This window comes from Morone saxatilis, unplaced genomic scaffold, assembly GCF_004916995.1.
Source record: "Morone saxatilis isolate NCDOM2014 unplaced genomic scaffold, NCSU_SB_2.0 Contig12, whole genome shotgun sequence".
NCBI classification, from domain to species: domain Eukaryota; kingdom Metazoa; phylum Chordata; class Actinopteri; family Moronidae; genus Morone; species Morone saxatilis.
Genome location: NW_023339674.1, coordinates 5,608,739 through 5,619,585, shown reverse-complemented (window position 1 = coordinate 5,619,585; position 10,847 = coordinate 5,608,739).

Genomic DNA, 10,847 nt, shown 5'->3' with positions numbered 1-10,847 from the left:
TATGGGACTATTTTGTTTTTGTTCCCTACTTATAGCCTATTTAGCTGATAGAAGTAAAAACGTAGTTATTTTAACTTGTATTGTTCTTATTATATGTAGTTTCTGTAGTTATATTCTCTTTTTATTTTATTTTGTAATACACTATGTGATTCTAGACACACAAAAATATATATAAATGTACACAAAGTTAAGATCGCCAACTTATTCCTTAATTCAGTTGATAACTTATTTTGTCAATGCAAGGGCACAAATAAACAAATCTTTAATGAAACTCTTCGAGAACACTTTGCATCACCATGTTTTATCTGTGATCTTTACACAAGCAGGATTTTGTTTTGTCAGATTTTTAAAATCTTAGTTGATCAGGGTAATATTCAAACAACTACAACAAGACCTTTTTAATACAACATAAAATGCAAGTTAACACCTGTTTCACAACCAATCAAACCAAATCAAATCAACCAAAGTATTAAAGTATGATGAGAAACCAGTGGGGACATTACGGCCTAGAATGATCTATTATTATATCACATTTTCTTTTCAGTATTTTAAACTTTAATGATATAATGGATTAAATTAACATGGATTTTAATTAACCTGGACCCAGATAAGCAGCAGAAAATGGACTGATGTATTAACTAATGAAAAATGATTAATTAATTTACGTTAATTTATTTATCTTTTTGCAAAAACTTGCCCTGAGTTGATAAGCTTCCTAGCTACAGTAGCCAACAGCGATGACAGTGTTTGCTGCATGTCTGATGGTCCTGACTGAAACTCTGCAGAAAAGGGCCGAACAAACTAATCCACTGTAGAAATCTTTTTCAAACTGTCTTTCAGCTTGTAAATGTCTCTCGACAGCCTCCAATCAGATATAAACACTTTAGAACTTACATTACTGTCTACAGCTGGCAAGAAAAAAATAAATGAAATTCAATGCTTTTCGAGTATGAAAATGACAATTTCCAGCTATCTGTCCTGGTTATTACATTTTACTTGTTGGCAACAGCAAATCAAATCTGGTGCAATCTACCCAATTCCTAGCAGACCAAATGCTCTCTGTCCTCTCTGTCCATATTTTGTATCTGAACCCTAATAACTTCATAGTTTGCACTAAGAATAATTCTCTCTGCCACACACATTAAATGAAATAAAACTCAACACCTCTACTTTCATTTCAGTTAAAGTCAAATCCAATAAATGAGGTTCCCTGCTCACAGCCTTCTTAATGTTTATAAGAAAGCCGGCGCTGAGCTTGTTCCATTAAAACACGCCCATGAGTCGATGAGTTGTTAAGAGTTTTATATAGTGTTCACATCACAGGAGTGCAGTGCGGTGAGGCGTACGTCACAGCTTAGAAGTTGTTATGTTACTTCTCTCTTTATACATAAATCTTTATCATCACGAAAAACATACAGGTATGTAGGTAATGCCCGTTCACCCTTGCTTACTCTCCCCTCTATCCGTCTTTGTCCTCTCCTCCTTCACTGTGAAAGCTGTGACTAATTTGATGCTGAGTAACTCCCTGCATCACTGAGGGAGACAGAAAGAGACAGAAGGAGACAGAGACACTCGGAGGGCAGAGAGATGAACAGAGAAGTCAGTGGAGAGAAAGGTAGAAAAGTGAGACATAGGAGAAGGAGAGAGGCAGACAGAGAGAGATGGATAATGAGGGAAGACAGAGCAGAATATTTCACCACTGGAATATTTCACACTTCACATAATATTTCATTCTTACCGTCAGATTCCCGGGTTTGAGAATCTACCCAGGGCAGACAGATTGGCAGACTATTTTTCATCAGCCATTCGTTTCCTCTCCAGCTCCTGCAACTGTGAACCTCTCCCTAAATGACTGCCATAAATCCTCCACAAATTCACATATATTTCTGCCATATTTCTGGTGACAGCTGATTATTTCTGCAGCGATTAATGTGTGTGTTCACAACTACAGTGTATTAATCTAAGTAACATAATCAAATCAATGGAGCCATCATTGCTTCGTGGGTGTGTTTTGAGTCAATATAATCAAGAACAAGAGGTCATCAAAATAAGTTCCTGACCTGAAAAAACACAAAATCATTAAACAAATAAGTTCCTGTTGATTTATGAAATAATCTATTTAAAAGGTAAATTATTATGTAGGTCTGGCAGAATTGCCCATTTGTAGCAGTGACTGTTGCATACCTGTCGAGTTTTGCGTTGCAACGCAGAGGCCTGTATGCAGTTTACAGTGATGGCAGTAAAAGATTTACAATAACAATAATTTTCAAACAATGGGTCTTTAATTCAAATAGATGTAGACAAAAGCAGGCTGATCATTTTATAGCTGGCAACCTCAAACTGAAATGACAACTGTCGCTAGCAGGTTTGATCAGCTGTAGCTAGCTAATTAAATATATAATATGTAACATTTCCACATTAAAATCCAATCCAATCCAATCCAACTTTATTTGTTAAGCACTTTAAAAACAACCAAAGTTGACCAAAGCTGCTGAACAGGAAATAAATAGAAGACTATCATAAATGTAAACAGCTGATGGTGATGATGAAGATAAATACTAGACCTATGCTATGTATTTTGTTGAGTTTTGAACTAACATTAGCCCAAACAATGTTCAAACCCAGAGAAATCAATTTTGTGAGTTATTTATGATACACTTCTGAGATTGTGGTCTTTTTTAACTGTATATTTTAACTGGATGAAGGATTTTTGGTCATCCGGTGTCTGGATCTTAAGGTCTTAAGCTGAGCAACTCCTGTGTTCTGCGATTACTCTTTTTATCTAAGGAGTCTGGTAGTTTTGAAAAGAGCTATATAACAACGTCAGTTCCAAATCAGAAAGGGCAGCTCTTGGAATTCAGTTGTTTCCAGTTTTCATTTCAGAAATTTGGTCACCTGCAATGCAAACCAAACCAATCTACAGCCAGTGATTGGTTTGTCCCGTTCTTAGAAACATGGCGGTTCAACGTGGGGGACTCCATGGAAGGTGACCCACAGTGTCTGATAGCTCGTTCTAAGGTAATGAAACCACACCGATAATTATATTCAGGTGATTATACACAAATAAAAACATACCTATAAATATAATATTCTATTTCTGACAGTAGCTCTTTCGAAATATTACACACTGGACCTTTAATGCTGCATATTTCTCACACCAATAAGATATTTTAGGATTCATAAAACAATGTCATCTAATGCGATAGTAAAAAAAAAAAAATAGAAACACATGTCTGAGTCACAGAACTCCATCCCAGAAATCATTAATAGCAGAGTGAGACGATTATCATGATGAGCGGCCTGTCTTGTATGACCTTTGACCATCATTCTACCCTTGAGGCCACAGTATCCCTGGAGTCTTCATTAGACTGTGTTGAAAGAGCAGAATTAAGAATAAATGTCTATATTAAATGTGATCTAGTTTTCTAAGTGCATTGCTGTGTTTCATCCTTTACCCCCACTCTCTTGCCGAGGAGAGTTGAGCTGTACCTTCATGACAGTATGCAGACCTCATGGTGCCTAAATTCAGAGTTTAAAAAATGTGCAATTGTTTCATGAAAAGGTGGCTACTCTAGATATACTTGAAAATATAAGTGCTACTTCAGCATCAGTCACTGTCAAACTATTTGTGATCGCCTTGTATAATTACTATAAACAAATGACGCCATGGTAAAGTTAATTGTAACGCTAGTCCTGCAGCAGTGATGCTGTCACCGCTAATATTTCTCCACCATATTTCCCAAAAAATAATAAACTTTAAATCTTTTTAACAGGAAGCAGCACTTCCTCTCAATTAAGAAGACGTTGCGTCTTCACACAAATATTTTCTCCTCTACTTTACAGAAGAGGATAAACAGCTAGAAAGCGATTTTACATCTGCCTTTCACTCCTTCCACCATCTACCTTTGTGAGAAGCAGTAGTTCTGTTTGTGATGGAAGAACATTAATCTCTTCCTGGTTTGTGTCATAAAGCAATCCAGAGCATCTCCAGTCAAATTTGACCCTGTGGCACAAAATGTGAAATGTAGCGTTTGATAAAAGCTGCCAATCTTCCTGAACATGTTCTCATTCGTTTATTGTAAATATCCCAGGTAGCCAGCCAGAATTAGACTAGTTGCAGCTGAATGTTGGTGCACTCATCTGTGTTCTGGCATTAGAGGTCCAAATGTTAGCCAACCCTGGCCCATATATGGCTGCCAGATTTGGCTAAGATGTTGGGGTGTAGAGTTGGGCTGAGAAACAGCTCCAGTTAGCAGCACTCAGGCTGGTGTCAACACCTGGAAGAGGACCAATGAATCTGGGACGGACCTGGCACATAATTCGTCTTGAGTCTGGCAACCAAGCATGCAGCACTTAGGCTGCTGCTGGACATTTTTTGGCTACCTCTAATGCAGTGAAATGCTACGTGTGTGATACTGTTGTCCAAGTTTTTTTCCAGCTGCAACACACAGATCCAGGGGCGTTTCCAGAGGGAGGGGGCTGGGGTGGCACCAAATTACCATACTTCTTCCAACCCATCATGTCATCTAATGCTAATCCTATGCAGCCTTTTTTGCATGTGGTATGAATTATTATTATTTTCGCTTAGGGTATTTGAATATTTCTGCATACTGGGGTCCCTAAACAGTATCTGAATTGCCTAAATTAGGAATGAGACACATACTTGATGCCACCCTTGTATAAATTCAGTGCCCCACTTGTGCCAACCCAGTCAAAAAAGTCTGGAAACGCCTGCGGCATATTCTGTGGTTTATCTTTTTGTTGTTGACATTTAAACATTGTCCATACCTCCTGTTTCCCTCGACATTGCTCCTCCTGAGCTCTTATCCTGCGAGTTACACAATATCTCCTCTTATATTACCAGAGTGTAATACTATACATGGCCTATATATCATAGCCCATGAACATTTTTCTTCAGGAGATTGGTCAGTTTATTTTTTAACTTATAAGGGCCTTATTCTTATATACCACTGCAAAGAAAACACTGTTCATGGCTTGTAAACTACATTTTCTGTTTTGCTTACTTTTTTCCCCTGCTGGGATCCAGCTTCAACCCTTGGCTGTCAATCAAACACAGCCAGTGGCAGTTCAATAATAAGAAACTATTGACAACACATTTAAAAATCCCATTATTCCTGCTAAAATGACTGTAAAAAGGGATGACTAATTATGTTTTCAGTTGGACTTTAATGCAGCACAGTGGTTTTTAGCTCAGTTTGCCTCATTTCACATCTTTATTCTCTGACAAATTTAACCAAAATCTCTTTTACATGCTCTTTCATTGCTGCATTTGTTTCTAGACTTGTTAGTCATTAAACTATGCTCATGCTGGCACAAAAACAGCTACTTCTGGCTTCTTCTGAGACAACTTTCTACAGAACAGAACATTTAAGAAAGGTTGCGTGATTTAGACAAGGACTGCATTTTGTATGAAGTGATGAATCATGTTCAAAAAGAGGCAGGGTTTCTACATGTCAGAGTTGTATTTGAAACAGTTTACATAATCTCCTCTTGGAGACTCATGCTGGCTGACCTCCTGTTAGGTTCACAGTCATAGCTTTGTCATCTATTTTTGCAGTGACAGCCATGTTTCTTCTACAGTCTTCTTCTAAATTTCTGTTGCTTGAGAAAATGATGATTCTGTGGTCATGTTGCATGGCACTGGAGTTTAGCACAGAGCTGAAGAACAAAACTGAACAACAGGGGAGCCACACTGCAACAATCAGTGTGTCTCCAGTCAGGCCCTTGGCTGAGCTGGTTAGTATGGAGATTCAGAGCTGAAGGTTAAATGAGGAGAAGACTTTTCTTTTGGGAGAAAACCAGGCGTCTGCTCTGGCTTCTATGTGAAATATTAACAAGGCCGGGGACTGTACAGCGGCTGCACAGCCCTGGCCTCTGCATATAGTCAAGACACAGAGATGGCATAAAAAGAGACTTTGTTCTAAAGAAGAATAATATAAAAAAAGAGAGAAGGGAAGCCGGATATCTTCTGAACCCCCGAAGGCTGATGTTATTTTTCAGAGATAGAGTCTGTGAGTATATGTTTGATGACTCAGGCACATGGCTGACACATCCGTTGAAGTGTTAAGCAGGCAATCAATTACTGATTTAAAGCAGATTATAATTTAAAGTTAACCTTATGAGCCTTGCTGCATGTGAGTCAGTCTGAGCTCAGCAACTCCAATATGATGCAAGAGTCCTGCAACTGAGACACACAGAGAGAAAAAATATGCAGAATACCCTGCTAAAGTATGCATCTCTTCTATATTTAATAATTTTCTGAAATAATATGTTGGGCATATTAGACTTAGGTTAGGGCTTTTAGTAAACCAGAGGCAGGCACTGACTCATTCCTGATGTAGCACAAAGGCTGCCCTCGAGAAGTTACAATGATGCTCATATCAGCAAAATTGTAGGCTTTTTCAATTGCTGCATGCAGAGACCGGAATTCAGATTTGTACTACAACAAGATTACTTGACATTTGTTTACTGGAGAATGGGGAACAGAGAAAAGAAAAAGATGGAGATAAGGGAGAGCAGGACAGAAAAGGATATGAAATGCAACAAAGGATGCAAATTGGATTTCAATCTGCCATATTTCAAAGTTCAACTTTGCTGTGTACGTCAGTGATTTTTTTGTTTTTAATCTCGACTTTTCACCAGCCCAGTTGCAACAAAGCATCTAACCACTTAAATATCTAATTTACCCTGTGAAGGAAGCCCAGACGTCTTCAGGGAGCAGGCTTTGACTTGAGAGCAGAAGTATTCTCTGGTACAGGAGGAGACAGGGGCCAAATGAGGCAGGCTGATTGCTATTCTGAAACACGGCGTTGTGCAGAGAGGAAGACAAGGCCAGTGCTGAGAGAAAATCTGTACACTGACAAAAGAGGAAGAAGTGAAGGGTGCATGTGTGTGTGTGTGAGGGGAAAAAGGTGTTGAAAGAGAAAGAGACCTAGGCCACAATTACTGTAGAGATTCATTCTCATACTCACAGTATTTCTCTCTCTCTGTCTCTCTCTCTCTCTCACACACACACAAAGATATTGTCACTGAGCCATCCCATCTTTTCAAAGATGATTTAAAAAGAGATTAAAAGAGAACACCAGATTTCTCCACAGTCCCCCGTTGCTATGGCGATACAAAATTGACTCCCCCCCCCTCCCCTACCCTACCCCCTGCTTCTCTCTCTCTCTCTCCTCCTCCCTCGGCTCTCTCTCCTTCTCTCTCTCTCTCTCTCTCTCCTCCTTTTTCTTATGGTCAAATCATCAAAATCAATGTAGGTGCAGTGAGAGGCATTGGCTGACTGCAAAGTGTGTGTGTCTCTGTGTGTGTGTGTGTGTGTGTGGTTGTGTGTGTGAATGATTGTGATGTGTGTGAGTGTGTGCGCAGGCGTGTGTAGTGGCGGTGTGTGGTGTGTGCGTGCGTGGGTGTGTGATGGTTGACATTCCTGATTATCGTTGGGATCACTACGCTGCCTCCCTCTTGCTGATATGTTTGTGCACGGCTTATCGAGTGACCAATGAGGGAGGCCTGAAATGAATGCGAGAACCGTGTGATCTCATGTGAGGGGCTTCGCATAGCATCACATGCTGCTGTAGTCTGAAAAGCAATTGTAATCTCCAGAAGGCCTGTCTCAGTTCTTGACGTGCACAATGAGGTCATCCGATCATCATGGGATATATATATGAATTGGATATTTACCTAGTATATAATAGTATATTTGAGTTTCCATAGGGAGTTGTAACGATGGATTAGCCATTATAGGCACGTATAGGCGAGAAGATACGCACCTCTTCAGGCCGCTGCCCTCATTCGAGTGGCATGAAAAGTGCGACCCCCAGTCCAAGAGGGGGTAAGTTTGTTTAACAGCAGCTTACGAAGGGAGGCATTTTGGATTTATGAACTGAACACAATTGGACCTTATGGAATTAATGAAGCACAGGATTTGAGCTGTTTCTTGTGACATTAATATGTTAACATGTCTCTCTCTGCAGGTAATTTGGACCATTAGGGAGAATGAGACACTAGGTCCCCTGGTATTCCCATTTAGTGGCGTAGAGGGACAGTGGTAGCACCTACAGGATATTTTAGCTGTACATTTACATTAGTTTTCTTCTTTTTTGTGTGGTGTAATTCTGTTAGATTGCTTTGTCTTTTGTCTTTTGCATTAGGTATCATGTTTTTGCTATACTCTCATGTTTGTAACAAATAATAAACCATAAACTTTGTTTGCACAGATTTTAAGCTAAGTTATGAAATCTATGCAAAATAAAATCAGTCATTTGGCATGTTTTCATAAGTCACTTTTAAGTCAATATATTCAGGATTTCTTAACTGAAGCATCATCTCAAAGCTGCTTCTCATCTATGATAGCATTTGTGTTTTTTATTTTTTAAAGAATAGTTCAACATTTTGGGTGATCAATCAGGAGGCAACAGCTTGACTTGAGGACTTTGCATTTAATAATAAATACATAAATAAATAAGAAATAGCTTATTCTGTTTCTCGACACAATTATTTGAGAAGATCAGTATGTTTTGCGTGTCTGTGTGTTAAGTATGAATTTATAGCCAGGAGGTGGTTAGCTTTACTTAGCTTAGCATAAAGACTAGAAGCAGGGGGAAACAGCTAGCCTGGCTCTGAGGAGATCTGTTTTCCATTGGACTGAGCCGAGCTAGCTAATTCTTCTTTTATCATATGCACATGACAGTGGTATTGATCTTCTCATCTAACAACTTTTTGGCTTGGAAGCAAAGTGACAGTGAGTGTTAGCAAGATAAAAAAAAAAAAAGTCATAAAACCATCAAGATCATAAAATACCTGCTCCAGAGCAGTTACTATGTAAATGGATTGTTAAATAATATAAATACTAAACCATAAAACAAGCAGAAACAAGTCCTGCAACATCAAGGTGTTTAAAACTGTCTGTTCTCATCAGACAAGGACAATTAAAAACAAGGACATTGTCTTCTGGAAAGACACATTGCTGCTAATTTTTTAGCAAATGTGTTTTTTCTTCTTCTGCTGTGAACACCACAAATAAATTCCATTCACATCCATTGCAGTTTGGCAGTGGCACAAGTCTCAGCATTGAATATCTCAAAACCTCAACAATACAACTGGAAATGTATTCATGGACGTATAACTAGAAGTAAGAGGGAAATATAGAGTTTAGGATTTGGGTGAAATGGCCTTTTTAAGTTCTTAAAGGCTTGGATATTGCCCATGATACATTGAGAGAAATAGAAATACACATACAGGCAAAGAAAGCAATAAAATGGTCTTCCATAGGATGAAATTGTGGAAAGCGCTCCTTAAGTGAATATTTAACATTTAATAATTGCTGATCAGGTATCAGCTTGCTGACATTTAAACCTTCAGTGGGTCATACGGTTTCCTGTACTAGGACCGTGTCAGTCTTCAGCTTTGGTTTCGTTGTGTTCATACTTTCAAAATATTCCACTAGAAGACTCACACCGTAAATAAGATTATACTGAACTACTTCCTACAAACACTGAGGGCGTCCTCAGAAAGCAACAACAAGTACTGATCCCTCCAGAAGAATCACTGGCTAAATTTAAACTTCAGAGGCTTCAGGGCAGAAAGGAACAATGGGACGCAGGAAACAGAAGAGGGAGAGGAAGGTAAGGGGGGATAAAGTGGGAGGAGGAAAGAGATGGCGAGGGAAGAAGGCTGAAGAGGAAGCGAGAAGGGTGGAAATGCAGACAGAGCAGAGATAGCATGGAGCTATTTTGACCTTTGATGCTGATTTAAACTTTTATTTGAGCAACTTAAAAATACATAAATGTTCAGATTTTCATTTTCAGACTTTTCTTACATCTACCCGATTTAAAGGGTTTATTATATCAATGTGTAATCCTAACTCCTAGCATCTTAACTTACAGTGTTCTTATATGACAGATAAGGTTTAAATATTTAATAAAATAGATAAATCTCTCAACAAAAAGAAGCTATAACTTAAATATATCTGGCAAGCGATTTGCACGGCATTGACCCAAGTTGAACACAAAGCTGTTTATCTTACCTCTGAATCTACTTCAAGGATGACTGAGGGGGATATTAAGTTCAGATGGAGTTGAGCATCAAAGTTATATTTGACCCACATTTCTCAAATGAAGTTGCTCAGAGCAATTCCCTGAAAAATGTGTTAATTTAATCTGGATGTGGTAACAAGGTGAACTAGTCAAAATGCAAGACAATACTTCCTGAATTCATTTATAGTCAACTGAAAAGCACATTTCTTCAATTTTAAAAAGAATTATTTTTCAGTTGTGCACATGTACTGGCACAAAGCACCCTGCAGAACATCCAATCATGGAGCAGTTTTGTGTCCAATAATGGTCCAAAAGTTATTTCTGAGCTTTTTTTTACCTTGAGAAGAATGCACTGGACAAAACACTGCAGAACGGAAAATATTAAAATTTAAGATATTCAATAACAGCACAACAAAACAGCCCAAACTCTACTTCTGCCATTTACACGCACGCAGGAAACATAATGTGATGTGATGTGACCCTGCTGTGAATCACTGTTGCTGTGACATGATGAGGTCAGAAGTGATTTAAGTCACATGTCACTGTGGCAGTTCACAGTTCAAACAGGCAGGAATGCCATAAACCTCAGGTTTTTTTTAACAAGGTGTTTACTCCCTGCTGGGGTCAAGAGCCACTCTGACCATAAATTTACAGCGCTGTTGTTGTTGTCGTCATTTCTGGAATTTCCTTTACTGGTTTAAGACTTCGTGCCCCCTCTCCTTCTCCACAGAGGTGCATAGTGCAACTTACATACATAAGTTTGAAAGGGTTGTCTTAAAGGTCCAGTGTGTA